The 17,326-nt window shown below is 48.9% G+C and overlaps 1 long non-coding RNA gene across 2 annotated transcripts in view; it reads left to right on the top strand.

Moving 5' to 3' along the window:
• The window catches only part of LOC144605507 (uncharacterized), a 37,177-nt gene extending 32,287 nt beyond the window's left edge, over window positions 1-4,890 (top strand). For both annotated transcript variants that reach the window (XR_013548860.1, XR_013548859.1), the window contains exon 3: window positions 4,011-4,890. This is a non-coding gene — a long non-coding RNA (uncharacterized LOC144605507). The remainder of the gene's footprint in view (window positions 1-4,010) is intronic.
• The last annotated feature ends 12,436 nt before the right edge of the window (window positions 4,891-17,326 follow it).

Here is a 17,326-nt window from a genome sequence, read left to right as displayed (position 1 = left end):
CCCTTCTTCAGACCTAATGTAAATTGTAGTAACAATTCAGTACATGACTAATGATTTTACCATTGAAACTCATCTAATTACAGCCAGTTTTGCCAAACTACAATAGGACTACAATAGGAGGTGCAGCAGTAGAGCTATAAGAAAATAACTGCAGATGCTGGTACAAATCGATTTATTCACAAAATACTGGAGTAACTCAGCAGGTCAGGCAGCATCTCGGGAGAGAAGGAATGGGCGACGTCTCGGGTCGAGACCCTTCGTCTGAAGAAGGGTCTCGACCCGAAACGTCACCCATTCCTTCTCTCCCGAGATGCTGCCTGACCTGCTGAGTTACCCCAGCATTTTGTGAATAAATCCAGTAGTAGAGCTGCTGCCTTACAGCACCAGAGACCCATGTTTGATTCTGACTGTGGGTGCTGTCTGTTTGGAGTTTGTACGTTCTCCTTGTGACTGCATGCATTTTCTCTGGGTGCTCCCGTCTCCTCCCATACAGGTTTGTAGGTTAATTGGCTTTGGTAAAATTGAAAATTGAAAATTGTCCCTCGTGTGGTAGGATAGTGCGAGTGTATGGGGTGATCGCTGGTCGGTCGGTGTGCACTCGGTGAGACCAAGGGCCTGTTTCCGCGCTGTATCTCTAAAGTCTAAAGTACAGATCAATTGCGTTAACTTGTATTGCCCAAACCAACTTTGAATGTTATATAGTCAATAACTAACAACATATTGCAATCAGGTAAGAATCATTAGATTGCAGCTATATAAGTTTTATAAGGCAGGCAATAAAAGTCCTGATCAATATATAATACATAATGAAGAAATTGGAAATGAGATATAACTATTTCTGTTAATTTTAGTAGTGTTTTTTCTGTACCTGATTCATATTCTGTATGATTGGAGATCGAAACAGTTGGGAGTTGTGGGGAATATAACAGAACATAGAACAGTGCAGTACAGGAACAAGCCCCTCAGCTACAATGTCTGTGCCAATCTAACCTAATCCCATTTGCCTGTACATACTGTTCATGTGCCTGTCTAAACTCTTGTTAGTTTAGTTTAGTGTCACAACGTGGAAACAGGCCCCTCGGCCCACCGAGTCCGCACTGACCAGCGATCACCTATTATATATAAGCTAATTTTATCTTACACACAAGGCACAATTTACAGAAGCCAATGAACCTACAAACCTACACGTCTTTGGAGCGTGGGAGGAAACCGGAGCGCCTGAAAAAAACCCACGCAGTCACAGGGAGAATTTGCTAACTCTGCACAGACAGTCAGGATTGAACAGGGGACTCTGACGCTGTAAGCCAGCAAACTGTACCACTCACTGCGCCACTGTTAATTGGGTGATTCCTTGGTGTAAACATTGGGAGCACTTGGGGATTGGCACCAGTGCCAGGGGTGCTCGGGGATTGGAGCGTCAGGATCTGGTGTTCACGTTCTGGGTTTGTGTTTCAAGGGAATGATCATCAGCAAGTTCAGCTGTGGTGGGTGGACTGGTGCAATGTGAAGTAGACTGAAGAGATAAATGTTCAGTATAAGGATCACCTTACAGCAATGGCAGTCCAGCCTTACCTTGGAAAAGACATAATGATCCTATGAGTGATAATCAATCTTTATCAGCAAGTCCTCCATGGCCCTGGATCTTCCTGGATCTCCCAGTTGTTAACGATTTTAATTCCCATTCCCAAACTGATCTTTCTGTCTTGGGCATCCTCCACTGTCAAAATGAGGCCACACGCAAATTGGAGGAACAGCACCTCATATTTGCTTGGGCAGCTTACACCCCAGCGGTATGAATATTGATTTCTCTAATTTCAAGGAAATCTTGCATTTCCTCTCTCCGTCCCTCCCCATCCTAGTCTTCTTACTAATTTCACTGTTCGTATCCCTTTGTTATCACCTCCTCCACAGCCAACAATAGACCATTGTGGGCTCCTTGGCCATTGGTGCCAGCTCTGATTTGTTCTGAACCTTTTCATGCCTCTAGTTTCACTCTCCCCTAACTCTCAGTCTGAAGAAGGGTCTCGACCCAAAATATCACTTATTCCTTTTCTCCAGAGATGGTGCGTGACCCTCTGAGTTACTGAGTTTGTGTCTATCGACTGGAAGAACAGTACTGCTTGGGTAAGGTACAACCTGACATTATGCACAGGTGCAGGAGGCAGCTCCAATGCAGTCATCGATGTAGCAGACTTGGGGAACGGTGCCAGGCTTCATTTGGAACAAGGACAGTTTATTGATTTGGAAAAAAGTCCATGGTAATGTAAGAAGTTGTTGTGATGCTCCGGTGCCGAGGTAGGATGGGGGTTGAGCAAGTTGGTTCAAAACCCTGTTGATTATAGGAATATAGCTGTTACTGAACTGGGTGATGTGGGACTTTGGGGGTCTGTTGCTTCTGCCTGATGATATCAGCATGAAAAGGGAATGGCCTGGATTCTGGGGATTCTCGACGTTTGAATAATATCTTTGAGATTTTTGAGGCTGTATCTAGCAGACCAGATGAACCAGTTGATTTTGGTATGTAGACTACAAACGGCACCACACGAGAGAATATTAAACAAAATGAAAGTACGTGATACTGGGGGCAATATCCTGTTGTGTCTTAAGAATTCATTAATGGACAGAAAACAGAGAGGAAATTAAAGAAAGACGCAAAATGTTGGAGTAACTGAGCAGGCAGCATCCCTGCAGAACATGGATAGATGATGTTTCTGGGTTGGGACCCTTCTTCAGACTGATTGCAGGGATGTGGGGGGGGGGGGGGGGGTCGGGGAGGAGGAGAGGACAAAGCATGGCAGGTAATTGGTGAACACAGGCAAGGGGGATTTAGATAGGCAGATGGTTGGTCTAAGGCCAGAGATGAACACACGCAAGGCGTGAAACAAAAGGATTATAGAGTTGCGAATTGTGCAGCTTGAGAATCGACGGTGTGAATAGTTTGGGGGAATGGAAGGTGGGGGGGAGAAGAGTACAAAGTCAGTCAGGGGTCAGGGCAGGGGAGGAGGGAAAAATGGGGGGAGTTTAGACTTTAGAGATTTAGCATGGAAATACGTCCATCGCCAACCAGCGATCACCCCGTAAACTAGCACTATCTTACACATTAGGGACTATTTACAATTTACAGAGGTCAATTAACTAACTAACCTGCAAGTCTTTGGAGTGTGGGTGGAAACCAGAGCACAGGAAGAACGTACAAACTCCGTACAGACAGCACCCGTACCTGGGTCTCTGGCGCTGTAAGGCAGTAACCCTACCGCTGAGCCACTGTGCGGGGGAAATGAAAGGGTCATTAATGGTTTTGACTTGTGTGCTGCAGGGTTGGTGCTGGGATCTCAGTTGTTCGATCCACATCAATGATTTTGATGAAGGCATCAGGATGCCTTTCAAGAGAGAGCTGGATAGAGCTCTTAAGGATAGCGGAGTGAGGGGGTATGGGGAGAAGGCAGGAACGGGGTACTGATTGAGAGTGATCAGCCATGATTGCATTGAATGGCGGTGCTGGCTCGAAGGGCTGAATGGCCTACTCCTGCACCTATTGTCTATTGTCTATTGTCTATTGAAATATTGTACCTTGCAATCTGCTTGGTTTAGGAATTGCAGATGTTGGTTTACAAAAAAAACAAAATGCTGGATTAATACAACAGGTCAGGCAGCATCGCTGAAAGACATGGATTGGTGACGTTTCGGGTCGGGACCCTTCTTCAGACTCAATCTCACTCACACATCTGAATTGTTACATCACAATCCGTACAATCCTCACTTGCTATCCTATCACTATCCGGGCACCCCTCAATCCTCCACACACGTCAAGCCTCAGAATATGGGATAATGAGAAGGTTATTCAATGTCCTTCATCTCCCTTTTTACCAATGTTCATGTCCCCTTGGTAGAGATCAGCAATGCAGTCTGTTCTCAGTACGTGTGCTGCTACACAGCACCAGGATGTTTGGATGCATCTTAAATGTACATCACTGTTCTGTTCAGTCTTCTTCCTTTGTTTTTTCCTTCAGGAAACCAAGCAGGAGGAATATGAAAAGATGCAGGTGGAGGAGGGAAGGTTGGAGAGAGAAAATGAAGATGATGGTAGTAATTGTTATTGTTTGCATGTTTCCTTTTTCTCCTTCTCCCTGCTCCCGTCCTGCAGATGGCACAAAGGTTTGAAAGTGTTTACCATCAGACTCAGGAACAGCTTCTTCCCCGCTATCAGGCTTCTGAATGGTCCTTCCATCCGATTCACCTCCACCTCATTGCAGACACTGCATTTTGTCTATGGAACTGATGCTGGAAACTATATTCTGCACTCTGTATCATCCCCTTTGCTCCCCCTATTGGACTGAAGTGGACTTGATTGTATTTACTTTAGAGTTCAGTGCGAAAACGGCCCTTCGTCCCACTGGGTCCCAGCCGACCAGCGATCACCCCTTACACTAGCACCATGTTACACACTAGGAAAATTTACAATTTTATTGAAGCCAATTAGATGCACCTAATTGTAAACAACAAGCCTGTATGGCTTTGGAGTGTGGGAGGAAACCTGGGAAAAAACCCACGCGGTCACATGGAGAACATACAAGCTCCGTACAGACAGCACCCTTTGTCAGGATCGAACCCGGGTCTGTGGCGCTGAGGAAGCAACTCTACTGCCGCGCCACCGTGCCAACCCCAAATTGATGTTTAGTATTATCTGATCTTATTGAATAGAATGTAAAACTAAGCTTTTCATTGTACCTTGGGAAACGTGACTATAATAAACCTAAATCTGAAGAAGGGTCTCGACCCGAAACGTCACCCATTCCTTCTCTCCTGAGATGCTGCCTGACCCGCTGAGTTACTCCAGCTTTTTGTGATACCTTCGATTTGTACCAGCATCTGCAGTTATTTTCCTACATAATAAACCTAAACTTTAGTTTAAGAATACTGTGTGTCTCAAGCTACTTATTTATGCCTGAGCATGACAGATATCTCGGATGTTGTAGTAATGAAAGCAGTTATTGTTCTGCGTTATAAGGTGGAAGTTATTCTAATTCATGATAGATTAAAAGTTTATTAATTGTAGTGTACACTGACAACAAGTACGAAGGAACTCGAAGTGCAGTTGCTGTTGTTTTTTGCCTTTTGTGTTTATAAAGACCATCAAGAGTGTACATTTGCCATTGATCTTTAATCCAGTGTAGGATCAACCTTTATACTCTGGGTCTGTCTGCTGAGTAAACTCTCTGCCAACAAGACATGGAATTCTAACACCTCATCTAATTAATCAGACTCCAGCAGGACAACCAACAAAGAAAGTATATGCTTGAATAAACAGTGATATCAGTACATTCTGTGCAATAATGCTGCATTTCAGACATTGTTAAGATAGTGATATCCATGTCTAACCTTATCATTGAATGTATGTTCCAAAGCCATTCTGGATTCTCTTGGCTGGGAAAAATGCTTCACTTGTCTGAACAATTACAGGATTTACAATCAAAGATGATGTAAGTACTCGAAAGACTGCGGTGGTGAAGAATTACAGGATATTTCTGAAACATTATCACTTATACCTAGACCTAGGGTGGCACGGTGGAGCAGCAGTAAACGTGCTTGCAGCGCCAGAGCCCCGGGTTCAATCCTGACCACGGGTGCTGTCTGAACGGAGTTTGTATGTTGTCCGTATTGTAAGGGGTTTTCTGCGCCGAGCTTTCGCCCGACCTAAGGTCCCCGTGCCTTGCTCTGATCCCTTGACCAGGCCGCGCACACTGGTTCCCCATGAGTGGTTCGACCCACTCACCCCCTACGGTTCTAGACACTGGACTTAGATGCAGGAGCGTTGATAGTGCAGAAAAACTCAACCAGACCAGATTTGAAGACCAGGGTTTTAATGGAAAAGGCTTTTATTGAGCGCTTGGGACTATTGTACATGAATGCTCTTCACAGTTCTATAAGACATATCTATAAGACACATACCGAATTACATGAATACTTTTGACTATGAATCATAAAACGCACAGTTCTACAAGACATATACATGAATACTTTTGACTATGAATCATAAAACGTACAGCTCTACAAGACATATACACGACTAAGATGGGGAACGTACGACACATCGCAAAATTGGCCAACACATATTTACTTATACACCCACGTTAATTAAACCACCCTCCCCTCTACACTAAACTATGTCCAGGATGTGCAGGATCGGGGTACATGCTCACCATGGGGCTATTACTGGGGTTACTGGCTGTTCGTGCTGCTTCTCCGCTGTTCTCCGTGAGGGTCGTGCTTGTTCCGTGAGTTTCTTCCTTCCGTTCTTCTCGGTGAGTCTCCGTTCTCCGTGCCGTTTGTTGCGTCCTCTGACTTCTTTTTTTTTTTTTATATCAAAAAAATACTTTATTCAAATAATAAATATCATTTACAAAACATATTTTTAAACAAGCCCATCCGACATTTCAGGAGGTTACATTCGATACAGGCATTCATTTAGACATTTACATACATTTACCCAGTATCCCTTATTTGGAGGGGCGTCTCTCTCCACCACACCCTGCCCCCCATGTCCAGCAGCGGAAGGACCCTAGACTGTGCTCCTCCCCCACAGGGCCTTAGCGTTGGCTGCACCAAGCTTCAGTGCGTCCCTCAGCACGTACTCCTGCAGTCTGCAGTGGGCCAGTCGGCAACATTCCTTGACGGACAGCTCGCTCCGCTGGGAGGCCAACAAAGCTCGGGCAGACCAAAGAGCGTCTTTCACCGAATTGATGACCTTCCAGCAGCACTCGATGTCAGTCTCCGAATGTGTCCCTGGGAACAGTCCGTAGATCACAGAGTCCTCTGTGACGGAGCTGCTCGGAATGAATCGTGACAGGGACCCCTGCAGACCCCTCCAGACTCTCTTGGCAAATCCACACTCTGTGAAGAGGTGGGCCACCATCTCCTCTCCGTAGCAGCCGTCCCGGAGGCAGCGTGCGCTGGTAGTGAGGTTCCGGCGGTGCAGGAAGGATCTGGCTGAGAGGGCTCCCCTCACCGCCAGCCAAGCCAGGTCTTGGTGCTTGTTGGTTAGTTCTGGCGATGAGGCATTTTGCCAGACAAGCTGGGCAGTCTGCTCTGGGAACCACGCCACAGGATCCATGGAGTGATTCCCCTGCAGTGCCTGCAGGACGTTCCGTGCTGACCACTGCCCGATGGACTTGTGGTCAAAGGTGTTGGTCCGGAAGAACCTTTCCACGAACGACAGATGGTTCGGCAATGTCCAGCTGACTGGCACATTGCGTGGCATCTGCGCCAGGCCCATCCTTCGCAACACCGGGGACAGGTAGAACCTCAGCAGGTAGTGGCATTTGGTGCCCACGTGCTTTGGCTCTATGCTCCCCCTGATGCAGCCACACACGAAGGTGGCCATCAGAATGAGGGCGACGTTGGGCACGCTTTTACCCCCATTGTCTGCCGACTTGTGCATTTTGGCTCGTCGCACCCGGTCCATCGCCGACCCCCAGATGAAGCGGAAGACGGCCCGGGTGATCCCCTTGGCTTAGGAGGGAGGGACGGGCCACACTTGCGCCAAGTACAGCAGCCCCGAGAGCACCTCACACCTGATGACCTCTGACTTCTTTTTTTTTTAATATCAAAAAATACTTTATTCAAGTAATAAATATCATTTACAAAACATCTTTTTTAAAACAAACCCATCCGACATTTCCGGAGGTTACACATTCAATACAGGCATTTACTTCCAAATTTACATACATTTACCCAGTATCCCTTATTTGGAGGGGCGTCTCTCTCCACCACACCCTGCCCCCCATGTCCAGCAGCGGAAGGACCCTAGACTGTGGTCCTCCCCCACAGGGCCTTAGCGTTGGCTGCACCAAGCTTCAGTGCGTCCCTCAGCACGTACTCCTGCAGTCTGCAGTGGGCCAGTCGGCAACATTCCTTGACGGACAGCTCGCTCCGCTGGGAGGTCAACAAAGATCGGGCAGACCAAAGAGCGTCTTTCACCGAGTTGATGACCTTCCAGCAGCACTCGATGTCAGTCTCGGAATGCGTCCCTGGGAACAGTCCGTAGAGCAGAGTCCTCTGTGACGGAGCTGCTCGGAATGAATCGTGACAGGGACCCCTGCAGACCTCTCCAGACTCTCTTGGCAAATCCACACTCTTTGAAGAGGTGGGCCACCGTCTCCTCTCCGTAGCAGCCGTCCCGAGGGCAGCGTGCGTGACCTCTGACTTCTGTCTTGCATGAGTTGCGTCCGTTTGACTTGCATGAGTTTAAAACCCAAAAGTCGTGGCCAGTTATACTAATTCTGACCCGTCCTATCTCCCGCCAGATCTCGGGATCTCTTTGTTTCAAAGATGGGTATTTGAGTTTTCTCTCTGTTCTGCGTTATGTCCGGGGGTACCGGTGATGGCTAGACGGTCTGTTAATCTGTTTCTCGTTGAGAGGTGATGGGTTTAACTGGTTTCCCATCACCTGCCAGGTAGGTTTCTATGGGCTATTGTGCCCCCTTAACGAGATTAACTGTGTAGGTCGGCTTGGGGCATTGTGAATATGCTGATGTCAGCGCCCCAGTGTCTGGACTTCGACCTGGTTTCACAGGTTTCTGCATGGCCAATATCCATCCATTGTTCTGGCCGTGGCTTTGCAGAAACCTAGAGACTGGGCTGTAAGGTTTTTGCTTTTGTGGCTGGTCACGAGGTCCCGCGGCCATTTTAGGATCCACGGATTGTGACATCCCTTGGTAAACTGACCGCAGCCTTTCTCCGCTATCAGCCCGTCTCCCGTTTAAAATGTCCAAACTGCAGCTCTTTGGTTTGGTGTTGTTTGCAGAATGAGGGAAAACTTCTCAAATCTTACAGTCCCTCCTGTTGATTTGCATAACCCCAGCTTATCGAATCAATTAAATAATGTGGTTGAGCAATGTTTTCCCGATTCTCCACATCCAGACCCCTGAGGTTTTAACTAACTAGTGCTCCATTGCGAACGTACAGTCCCCATCTTTTAGGCTGACCTATACTGTCCGTGTCCCGGGCAAAACTATATTACAAATATTTACATTTCATGTCTACCTATACACTCACACCTTGTCCCAGGCCGATGCCTCCGCTATCCTCCTACTGGTGTCAGCTTTAATGTAGGACATGAAAACAACACAACAGCAAAACGATACATTTTGTACATTCCTTCAACACAATCACTCTTTATACAATTTTGAGTTCAGTGGCGTTTACCGGGATCGGGGAAAAGGGGGCCCCACAAGCCCGTGAGCTAACATCCCACCTCATCCCCTTGCCGTCATCCTGCCACTGTCTCTGGAAAAATATGCTGTTGCCCGTGGGGCAGCGATACCTCGAACCCCACATACACATATAAATCCCCTCATCCGGTTCCCACCATTTGTCCCAACACACACTCAACTGTTCTTTAGTCACAGAAATAGTTCTGTGAGTGTTGTTGTCAAGTCTCTCCCACTCAACAGTGGAGTTGGCCATTGTCCCGCTCGTTTTCCTCAGCCACCACCGCCTGCTCGCGGGGACCTTCCCCGTGCATACCAGGCAGATCCTTTTGCCAACGGTGGCGCTTATCCTTTGGGCGATGATCTTGACTCTCGGGCACAATAACGAAGTGTCCCGATAAACAAAACCTGAGGCGCTGGAATACTCTGAAGAGTTCGATCCCAGCCACCGGCCTTCATGGAAGTGAACTGTGGTCTCCTCCGCTTCTCTCCTTCCAGTCCCATCGGTCGCGATGGGAGCCGTGTCCCCGGTGCAGCCGTAGACGATGATGTCCTTGGTGCGGCCCCGATAGGCCCACCCACATCTGATCGCCGTGGCAACGATCCACCATACGAGTGCCTCCTTCCACTCCAGAAAACAGATAAAATATGGTATAGCCAGCCTCTTGGGGAGCGCTTGGCTTTGTTAACACCTCTGCGGGCGGGTCTCTTGACCCCCCAGCCTGCACCCCACACCCACACATCCTGGACGCATCAACTTTATCTAAACTCTCCCCACAAACTTATCTAAAATACTTATCCTTATCTAAAATACTTATCCTTATCTATTCTAAAATATAATACAGCGCCGCCTTCCCCGGGCGGCTCAGCTAATCCCAGTCAGGGCTGCAGCGGTTCGTCTCCTGCGGCTGCACCACGCTGTCTCCCACCTTTGATCCTCCGCAGCCTGTCGCTGCCTGTCGGGGGCTAAATCTCCTCTGAAGCGATAACTCCCTCCTCCTCACTTGGCTCCCGTACCTCGGGGCGTGATTGACCTCTGGCCAAAACTTTCTAAGTTGAGGTTCCCTGCTAGACCTACGGAGAGTCACCTTAGGCACTGCCCCCTGGACAGCCTGGCTGAGGACCAGTTCCTGCCGTGTCGCAGCTCGGGTACCCCCCGCAGCTGCCGACCCTGGCCCCGCCTCATCCAGCTCTGCCCCCTTGGTGCTGGGTATACCCGCGGCATCCGGCCTCACCCTGCCTGTACCTACAGGTGGTGAGCCTCCGCCCGCTACCCCCGCCTTCCTGGTGCTTGAGTCGAGGACGTTACTGTAGTCCCCCTCCGACGACTCCTCCTCCGTAATGGGATCCAGCCCCTGGTCGAGCTGATCAGGCCCTTCCTCGTCTGAATCCCACCCAAAACGCAAGACTCTCCATTCCTGGAGAATGTCCTCCCCCCTCACGCAGGCAACCTTGCCTGTCTGCGTGACCTGCCTCATCCTTGGCTGTGAGTCCCCACTCACAGGGCTGGCCCCTGTGCTTGACCCCTGTGCTCCCGGCTTATAACTACCCACCCTACCACAATCGTGTTTGTGGGTCGCAAACGCGTTCAGGTTGTTCCCCACACACTCTTGCAGTTCGGCCGGGACCTCCGCCACCATGCGCTCGAGGTCGTAACCCTCGGGCGGCTTCATGGTGCACAGAGTCCCTTTCCCCTCTTTTCCCCTAATCCCCTTCCCACCCCCTGCTGTCCATTTCATCCGGATACACTCCCATGTGGTGCGGAGTGCTCCCAAATGAATGGACAGTGGGATGGAACGCGCGCCAGCCTGTTCCTTCCCTGTGAACCCCGCCAGTGCGAAAGGGACCGCCGTGGACAGGGGAGAGTCAAAGTGTTCCTCTGTGTGGACCACGGTGCATGAAGCCCCCGTGTCTAACAGATAATTGCCCCTTTGCCTCTCCACTACCATCTCCACAAGCGGCCTCTTCCGCGCATCGCAGCGGAGAGGACACAGATAGGCGGGCTGTGCCGGCTGATGTCATTGGGGAATGTCCAGTGCCCCCCCCCCCCCGCACCCGGGGAGCCGGTAGCGACTGCCACCTTCCCCTGTGTGGCCATGAGGGACCGCATTACCTCGATCATCGTTTCGATAATCTCAGGCTTAACTGGGACATCGGCGCGCAGGGTGGTGCCAACCCTATCTTCCTTGGTGTGGGCCCTGCAATCCTTCCGCCAGTGCCCCACCTTACCGCACCTGAAACACTTGGACTGTGCGGTAGGGTTACCCTCCTGTCGCCACTCCTTTTGGGCCGGTGCAGTAGCCTCCGCCACGTGCACCTTCCCTTTTACGAGTCGGGTAGACGTACCCCGGGTGTTCCTATACCCTACCGTGAGACGGTCCAAAACCGCCTCCTCCGTACTATTTGTGGGATCAAACCAGGCTTTCGCCTGCTCCCTGATGGCCGCCAGGCTGTTTGACACCAAACATCGGAGCCACTGGGCTCTCCCATTCCCGACCAGGTCATCCCGCGCGGGGACGTGTGGGCAACTGCTCTGGTATACTGACCACAGTCGCGCCGCAAAAACCTTTGGGGGTTCTCCCTCCATCTGGAGGGTCTTCCCCAATCGGGCAAATGGACCCTCATCGCCCATCCCCAAAACTTCTAGGACCTCGTCCCGTAGGAGATCGTAGGTCCTGGTCCCTCTTTTACTCTCATCTGAGAGGCATTGGAGGATCGAGCTGTCCAGGGAGAACAGCAACAATTTTGCCCGTTCTCCCTCGTCGCAACCGTTGATTGCGGCGGTTTGCTCTATCTCTCTGAAATGCAGCGAAGGGTCCCCTGATTCGGACAATTTTGCAACATGCCCGATCATAGCTCTTAACTGCTGGGAGCTGTGGGACACCACGATCTCGCTCTGAATGGGTCCGGCGTCCCCATTCAGCGAGGTGGGTCCCCGTCTGGTTTCCAGGACCGGGCACATGGGTGCCGGTGCCGAGTCCTCGACCGGGAGCTCCTCTCTCTCTCTCTCCCCTACACTACCCCTTTTCCAGGATGCCTCGTAGCTAGGGGAATTGTGGAGTCTGGGGGCCGAAGCCACCACGGTCTTTCTGGGGACCGGAACCGGGACCTTCGCAACCGCCAGCGACTGGCTCGCTGGGGGGTTCATTAGATAGACCAGCCCGCTTGCTTTATTTAAAGCACTCCGCTACCCTCTATCTCCTGCAGGCAGGTCTCGTGGTCGGCCCCTTCCGACCTGTCCTCCAAAACCATTTTATAGGCTGCCCTAACCCCCTTGAGGTTCTCTTCCTGGGTCTCCAGCTGGCGGCTCAGGGAAGCGCACTGCTCCCTGAGCTTGCCCTCACTGAGCATAGCCTCAGTGATCTGACACTCCATCAGCTCTACCCTGGCTTCGTGGCGGTTGGTCACGACCCGGCGCTCCTTGTTTAAAGAGTCCAGAGCCTCTATCAACTGGTTCCCACCCGCAGCCTTCTCCTCTACCTCCTCAAGGAGTTCCCTAATCTGGGCTGCCTGTGCCACAACCACGCGGTCCAAGAGCTGGACCTGCTTTTTGTAGCAGGTCAGCCAGACCGCCTTTTCCACAGCTTTCTTGTGGGCTTTGCTGGCCGTCCACCGGATCGCTGCATCCAGCGGGCGCTTGTCCTCTAATAAAACGCACATCCATTGTTTGGTGATATTCACCTTGCTAAACACATAGTCCGCAATGCGCTCGTCCATTACGTCCCTAGTTTTCAAATCTTTTTCCGGCACACTATCATCCTGCTGCCAGTGTCCCTTCGTGGTCGCCATTATCTGCAAGGGGTTTTCTGCGCCGAGCTTTCGCCCGACCTAAGGTCCCCGTGCCTTGCTCTGATCCCTTGACCAGGCCGTGCACACTGGTTCCCCGTGAGTGGTTCGACCCACTCACCCCCTACGGTTCTAGACACTGGACTTAGATGCAGGAGCGTTGATAGTGCAGAAAAACTTAACCAGACCAGATTTGAAGACCAGGGTTTTAATGGAAAAGGCTTTTATTGAGCGCTTGGGACTATTGTACATGAATGCTCTTCACAGTTCTATAAGACATATCTATAAGACACATACCGAATTACATGAATACTTTTGACTATGAATCATAAAACGCACAGTTCTACAAGACATATACATGAATACTTTTGACTATGAATCATAAAACGTACAGTTCTACAAGACATATACATGAATACTTTTTACTCTGAATTCTAAAACGTACAGTTCTACAAGACATATACACGACTGTAAGATGGGGAACGTACTACACATCGCAAAATTGGCCAACACATATTTACTTATACACCCACATTAATTAAACCACCCTCCCCTCTACACTAAACTATGTCCAGGATGTGCAGGATCGGGGTACATGCTCACCATGGGGCTATTACTGGGGTTACTGGCTGTTCGTGCTGCTTCTCCGCTGTTCTCCGTGAGGGTCGTGCTTGTTCCATAAGTTTCTTCCTTCCGTTCTTCTCGGTGAGTCTCCGTTCTCCGTGCCGTTTGTTGCGTCCTCTGACTTCTGTCTTGCATGAGTTTAAAACCCAAAAGTCGTGGCCAGTTATACTAATTCTGACCCGTCCTATCTCCCGCCAGATCTCGGGATCTCTTTGTTTCAAAGATGGGTATTTGAGTTTTCTCTCTGTTCTGCGTTATGTCCGGGGGTACCGGTGATGGCTAGACGGTCTGTTAATCTGTTTCTCGTTGAGAGGTGATGGGTTTAACTGGTTTCCCATCACCTGCCAGGTAGGTTTCTATGGGCTATTGTGCCCCCTTAACGAGATTAACTGTGTAGGTCGGCTTGGGGCATTGTGAGTATGCTGATGTCAGTGCCCCGGTGTCTGGACTTCGACCTGGTTTCGCAGGTTTCTGCATGGCCAATATCCATCCATTGTTCTGGCCGTGGCTTTGCAGAAACCTAGAGACTGGGCTGTAAGGTTTTTGCTTTTGTGGCTGGTCACGAGGTCCCGCGGCCATTTTAGGACCCACGGATTGTGACATCCCTTGGTAAACTGACCGCAGCCTTTCTCCGCTATCAGCCCCAGTCTCCCGTGTAAAATGTCCAAACTGCAGCTCTTTGGTTTTTGTTGTTTGCAGAATGAGGGAAAACTTCTCAAATCTTACAGTATGACCACGTAGATTTTCTCTGAGATCTTCGGTTTCCCCCCACACTCCAAAGACATACAGGCTTGTAGGTAATTTGGCTTTGCATAAGTGTAAATTGTCCTTAGTGTGTGCAGGATAGTGTTAATGTGCGGGGGTCGCGGGTCATCACAGCATGGTTTTGGAGCAGTTCCATCCAAGACATCAAGAAATTGCACAGAATTTTGGACGGAGCCAGACCATCACACAAATGAACCTCGCCTTCCATTGACTGCATCTACACTTTACGTTGTCTCAGCAAGCCACCAACATAATCAAGGACGAGTCTCACCCCGGTCACTCCCTCTTCTCCCCTCTCCCATCAGGCAAGAGGTACAGAAGTGTGAAAACACACAGATCCAGATTCAGGGACAGTTTCTTCCCAGCTGTTATCAGGGAACTGAACCATCCTATCATCAACTAGAGTGGGCCTGAGCTGCGATCTACCTCATTGGAGACCCTCGGACTATCTTTAATCTGCATGCGGACAGGACAAGACCTGCAGCGACAATGCAGCAGTGGAGGAGGCCAAATCTGCATGACAACCAGACTTTATGGCCAGGTTATTAACTATGCACTTACAACTTGGACTTGAAAATTGCACAAACCTGATGACTCTTGTACACTGTCTCAGTGAACTATTCCGATACACTCGTACTGAATCTAAGATGTGCTTATGTATAGTAATAGCTTCATTGAACTGTATGCAAAGAAGAACTTCCCTGTACCTCGGTATGTGTCACAATAAAGCACCATTGAACCATTGAAGTTAAACACTGAATGTGGGCAGGTGGGACTAACGTACATGGGGCATGGGCAAATTGGGCCACAGGGCCTGTTTCCACGCTGTATAACTACGACCAGGCTGAAGTTGTGGCTTGAAACCATCAACGGGACATATTCACCAGCATCATTACACTGTGGACGGCTGATTGTAATTATGTATTGTCTTTCTGCTGCCTGGATAGCAGGCAAAAAAAAATATGTTCACCATACTTCGGTACACGTGACAATAAGCTAAACTAAAACTAAAGCCATCCAGGCAAGGGGCAACAAGGCAAGGCATGAGAGAAGCTTAACTGTATCGGACCACTTTCTCAACCAACAAACCCTGTGTGTCAGAATGTATCTAACCCTGTGGGGAGTGTCAAAGCCAACACAAAAACCAACAATTCTGAGTTAGTATTTGAGGATCACTGTGTGTGTCTGAGCTCCCAGCCACAGGCAGAATGAATATTTTAAAGTCACAAATCAATTTGTTGGCTGCAGGAGAATCTGTCAACGTGATGAGCTCGCACATTATCACCAATCTTTACCCTCACCCAACTGACACTCCGTAAGAAAAAGGCACGATGTTTACTCCCAGTGGCACCACAATTTTAGCAATAGGTAGCTAGGGTCAAGCGTATCCCTGGAGTAGTTTAGGGGACTGAGGAGTGTACTGAAGAAGGGCAAAAAGGGAGCATGAGGTGGTTCTGGCCATTAATGTAATGTTTTACCCATTACTTATTTTAAGAACTGCTGCTAAGAAAAACCTGGGAATTATAGACCAAAATCCCCAATATTTGTGGTAAAGTTACTGGAGAGGATTCTGAGGGATTAATGTTCATTTGAAAAGACAGCTGTTGATTGGGGATAGTCTTTATGGCTTTGTTCATGGGAAACCATGTCTCGCAACTTTGATTGAAAAAAAACAAGAAAGTTGATGAGGGCATGTTGAGAGACATTGTCTATATTGATCAGCATGGCTTTTCAATAAGGTCCTGCATGGTTTGCTGCTCTGAAAGGCTAGATCACATCGGCCCATTGCTATTTATCAACTATAATCAACCATTTGGATGAGAATGCATGACTTGATTGGTAAGTTTTTTGTTTAGATGGCAGATAAGATGAAGGAGAATTCACAGAAATTTTTAAAATACATTAAGAGGAAAGGAATAACTCTCGAGAATAGGATCCCTCGGAAACCAAGTGGTCATCTATGTGTTGAGCCACAGAAGGTCAGCAAGGTCCTTAATGACTGTTTCTCCTCTGCTTTCACAGTGGAGAAAAACATGAAGGCACAGAAACTTGGATCAGTCAATGGAGATGCCTTGAGAATGATCTGTATTTCAATCGAGGAGATGTTTAGTGTTCTAAGACATAATGAAGGTAGATAAATCTCCCAGGCCTGATCAGATATATTCCAGCTAACTGTGGGAAGCTAGAGAGGAAATTGCTGGCTGATATATATGAATCATTGTTGGACATGGATGAGGTGCCAGATGACTGGAGGGTGGCTCATATGCCTCTATGGAATAGAAAAATCCTGCATGGAAACAGGCCCATGTAGACAGTGAAGATTGGTTTCAAGAATTACAGTGTGATCTAGATCAGCTGGGCTAAGGAATGGCAAATAGAATTTAATTCTAGTAAGTGTAAGGTGTTTCATTTTGAGAAGTCAAACCAGGGCAGGAACTTTGCAGTGAATGGTGGGGTCCCGGGGAAACATTGTAAAGCAGAGGAATCCAGGAATACAAGCAGTTTCCTGAAAGTGGTGTCTCAGGTAGATGGGGCGGTGAAGAATGCTTTTGGCATGTTGGCCTTCATCAGTCAGGGTATTGAGTACAGAAGCTGGGACATTGTAACAGTTGTACAAGATACTGGTGAGTCCGCACCTGGAAGTATTATGTTCAGTTTTGGTCATCCTGCTATAGGGAAGATGCCATTAAGCTGGAAACAGTGCAGAGACTTACGAGGATGTTGCCAGGACTCGAGGGCCTGAGCTTTTGGGAGAGGTTGTGGAGCCGAGGACTTCACTCGTTGGAGCACAGGAGGCCGAGGGATGATCTTATAAAAACCATGAGGGGGATAGGATAGAATGCAGAGGCTTTTCCTCAGGGTATGGGAAAAAGAACTGGAGGGCATAAGTTTAAGTGTGAAGGGAAAGATTTGATATGAACCCGAGGGGTAACATTTTCACA

This window comes from Rhinoraja longicauda, chromosome 24 (genome assembly GCF_053455715.1).
Source record: "Rhinoraja longicauda isolate Sanriku21f chromosome 24, sRhiLon1.1, whole genome shotgun sequence".
In the NCBI taxonomy this organism is placed as follows: Eukaryota; Metazoa; Chordata; class Chondrichthyes; order Rajiformes; family Arhynchobatidae; genus Rhinoraja; species Rhinoraja longicauda.
The sequence above is the reverse complement of the archived record's forward strand: the minus strand, read 5'-3'. Positions and strand labels throughout refer to the sequence as shown.